Source organism: Poecilia formosa, unplaced genomic scaffold (genome assembly GCF_000485575.1).
Source record: "Poecilia formosa unplaced genomic scaffold, Poecilia_formosa-5.1.2 Scaffold678, whole genome shotgun sequence".
Classification (NCBI taxonomy): Eukaryota; Metazoa; Chordata; class Actinopteri; order Cyprinodontiformes; family Poeciliidae; genus Poecilia; species Poecilia formosa.
In genome coordinates, this window is record NW_006800617.1 from 60462 (window position 1) to 64573 (window position 4112).

Sequence of the window (4112 nt, forward strand, 5' to 3'; positions counted from 1 at the left end):
CTTTGATAGATGTTTGAATATGGTTTACAGTAACAAAAAAGTGTGTTATGATCGATTAAATGCGCTGATACGTCATTGTGCTGCCAAACACATAAGGCTGAGTGGAGTGGAGTACCGCTCCAAGATGGCCGCCCTAAATCTCGTCAGCGACAATAGGCGAGAGCGGTCCATGAGGCGTCTATCCTTATATTATGTCTATGGTTAGTGCCACAGTACATAAACAAGAGGTTTTTTTCTACTTCCGGTAATTTTAGACCTCTCTGTAACAACAGCACCACATGCTGACAAAAACAAGAATTACAACCAGTCGGTGAAATAAAAGCAAAACATGGTTTACAAAATACATTTGACATGTACCCATTTTTCACCTGGTTACACATAGATAGGTATCATGTCATGACTATATTGTCTTTGGTTGGGTGAACAAAATCCTGCCTAAGATCAGTAGATGTTAGCGATCAGTAATACACTTCTGGCGGATGTTTAGTGTACTACTGTTAATTTTAATCAGAAGAAACTCTTTTGACTCGTTTTATTCTCTCTTCTGCCCGGATTCCTGGATGTCGTCATTGTATCAGCTGAGCCACAAAGACACTTACAAACACCTTCCAAGTACAAACATAACATTTATTAAACAAACAACTAATGAAACTGACAAAACTCAATAAAATCACAGACCCACCCCACTTCACCTAGAGAAAATAGTAACCCAAAAACGACTTACCTTATTTTCTAGGGGAATATTTCATTTGCTTCTTTCTCTATGGTCAAACAGGAACTTCTTTCTTTGGTGGTTGGTCCTCACTATCATCCTCCACACCTGTAGAATGTCTTCATTAGCCACCTATGTCCACCCCACTCCCCACCATGTGTCCTTAATGAATGGTTGACATTTTCTCATGTAAAAATACATTTGGTTATAACAGCCTATCATTACACTTAGCATTTCATAAAAGCATTGTGAGTGATCAATGTTTATGTTCCTACATTTTGTTTATTTTCCTGAAAATATATTTTCTCAAACTCACCCAGTCTTAGTCGGTCTGTTCAGCCATTTTCAAAGCACAGATATGACAGTCATACTCAATAATTAAAAATGTCTTCATGGGTCTTATCAGGTTAAAATTACCTTTTGAAAATAATAACCTTTAAGTAGCTATTTGGCATACTTTTCTTTTTTAAAAAAAAGGTTTTGTTGGCTCTAGTGGCCTTTATTTGAAAGTAGTTTGACAGGAAAGAGGGGGAAGACATGCGGCAAATGTCACCAGGCTGGGAATCGATCATGCGACCACCGGCATGAGGACTAAGGCCTCAATACCTGGATTGTGCTTTGCCTTCCATAGCGCCCCTAAAAAATACCCTATTTGGCATACTTTTCTGTTTTTTAAAAGTAAAATTTTTCATTGGTCTGAGGCAATAATCTAATTTTAAATGTCATGTTTTCATAAGAGGAAAATCATCACACTTAACAGAAATAAAGGATATCAAATATCCATGTGTGTAATTAATCTACATAATGTGTTCAATTAATGATAAAGTTCCTGAAATAAATTAACTTTTCAATAATATTCAAATTTATTTAATATTATCTGTGTAGCCTAAAATATTTAACACGTCACTAATTTTCAAAGTAAAAATCGTTTGAAGATGGAATTTACATGACATTCTTTCACTGAGTCCAGGTGTGAAAGGAAATCAAACCCTAGTTTTATGGTAAGAGATTAAAAACATTTTTCTGTTCAAGATACCAAAAACTGATCTGGTCTTATTTTAAATCTGACCTAAACTCAAGTGCCACAAAGGACTGGCAAACTGTTCAGCATATTGCTGCTATGCTGCTACTTTTATTATGTTTGTTTTTTTCTTTATTGCAACATTGGTAGAGCCTTTGCCTTGCAGCAAGAAGGTTCTGGGTTCGATTCCTGGCCTGGGGTCTTTCTACATGTTCTCCCTGTGCATGGTGGTTTCTCTCTGGATACTCCGGCTTCCTCCCACAGTCCAAAAACATGACTGTCAGATTAATTGGTTTCTCTAAATTGTCCCTAAGTGTCCTGTCTGTCTCTGTGTTGCCCTGTGAACCCTGCCTCTTGCCTGGAACATTAGCTGGAGATGTAACAAAGAAACAAACTAAGAACAAAACCTCCATTGCAAATGTTTTTGGTGTCAGTTTGAGTTGTGGGTTTGAGTGTCACTATATGCTGCAGTGGTAAGAGTAAACAGAAGATCTCACAAAGGGGCGATTCATAAACCCAAAGTAAAGAGGCTGAGATGGGGGGTGTTAGAGAATGAGAAAAGGTAAAAAAAATAAATAAGGTGAGATTAAACATAAAATTATTTGGCTGATGATCTGCTTGGTGAATCATCCTTGTAACTGAGTTCAAATGTAAAATAACCCAGGTAAAAACAAAAGTATACTTTAGTACATTTTAAACATACTTACATTTGTTAAAGTACACTTTAAGTACACTAAGTATTAAGTGTGCTGTCTATAAATATATTTGAAGTATAATGAAAGAATGCTTTTACCAATTTCGAAATTACAACTTTAAGCACACTTAAATATAATTGTACCAAAATACACTTTTAATATATTAAATAAAAGTATACTTTAAATGAACAAAATATGTATCTGCCCAAGTGTAAATGTACACTTGCTCAAGTGTATATTTTAAATATATGTTGTGTATATTGTAATATATGCTCAAAATAGAATGTTTTAAAATTCACTTAACGTACTTTACAATTAAACAGTTAAAAATATTGACATTTAAATATGTTTTAACTTAAATAGTGTATCTTTTTAGTAAGCCTATAATTTAGTGAAATATTAAAACAATTTTTTTCTCAATGTCAATATTTATTAATGCACAAAAACCTAGCCCATATAAAACATTTATTAAATTGAAGCACTCCAATTGCAGCTTTAATTCACGTTTCCTTTCTTTCATTTCTAAATCGAACAATGTGGAAATAAAAGTACATGCAGAAATACAGAATAAAACACAAAATATTGAAACCAAGTTGTGCAACAACAACGTTATTAATCAGGTGGCTTCTCTAAAACATTATCGAATGAGATGGTAACATGTTTCATTGTATGCAAAATAAGTGTTATACATTAAAAGAATAATCAATTCCAAAATTAATGTATTTTTTTAAATTGAAATAAAAGAATGCATAAAGCACAGAACATCAAATTGTGTGGCTCTTTCACAAGTACAGAACAGATAAAATAAACTTTTTGTGACAACATCTCAAAAGCTGGAGGAATAACTTCATAAGAACACTCTTCTTTTTAGTCACTTTCAACAGTGTTAGGAAGTGGAATGACATACATTTTGTATGGAAGTAAATATGTGCCATCAGAATTTGAATAAAAAATGCACCCGAATTCAATTTTAAAAAAAAATTCAGTGTCATTATTTGTACATGTTTGCAATTTTCATATGTTAAAAAAATTCACATTCCTATTTCAAAGATAAAATTTTCAATATATATATTTTTTCAGTGTTAAAAAAATTCAGCATATAAAAAAATTCAACTTTTAAAAATTCAAATGCAATATTTTCAGTGTCCTAAAAATTCAACTTGCTCAAATTCGCCGTCTCTATGCACCTCCGCTTCATAAAAAGGACTGCTGCTCTTCTAAGTAAAAGGTCACATGAACCTCAATACCTCTTTTATTTGGACAAAAATATGTCTGGAGGTATTTTAAATCATTCCCCCCAAAATAAAATTACAGAGCAATGTGAGGTACAGAAATGTGGTTTGTTGCCCGAGGGCAACGCCATGCCATAGAGGGTTTTAATTTGCAAAACATTATGTATGCCAAACATACCCATGTACAAACACACAAATGCTCGTTTTAGTAATTTGCGCAAATGTAGTATTCATTAATGAAAGTTAGTTGTTTGTTTTTTATTTGGTGAGTTGGAACCATGTCTGATTTATTTTTGTCAAAAAAGGTTTTTTTATGAATATAGTTTTTGTTTGATTTGTATTTCATTTCTCATAATCACTGTAGAAAGATGTCAGGGTCAGATTTTATGATTGATATGTAATTAGGAACCAACATGCTCCCAAAAGAATGCAGGAAAATACATTATGTATCT

At 33.1% G+C, this 4112-nt stretch overlaps 2 long non-coding RNA genes across 2 annotated transcripts in view; one reads left to right on the top strand and one right to left on the bottom strand.

Moving 5' to 3' along the window:
* Window positions 1-343, top strand: part of LOC107834588 (uncharacterized) — a 3363-nt gene extending 3020 nt beyond the window's left edge. Inside the window, exon 2 of the long non-coding RNA XR_001660387.1 lies at window positions 206-343. This is a non-coding gene — a long non-coding RNA (uncharacterized LOC107834588). The remainder of the gene's footprint in view (window positions 1-205) is intronic.
* The window catches only part of LOC107834587 (uncharacterized), a 14743-nt gene extending 14204 nt beyond the window's left edge, over window positions 1-539 (bottom strand). The window contains exon 1 of the long non-coding RNA XR_001660386.1: window positions 528-539. This is a non-coding gene — a long non-coding RNA (uncharacterized LOC107834587). The remainder of the gene's footprint in view (window positions 1-527) is intronic.
* Between the last annotated feature and the right edge of the window lie 3573 nt (window positions 540-4112).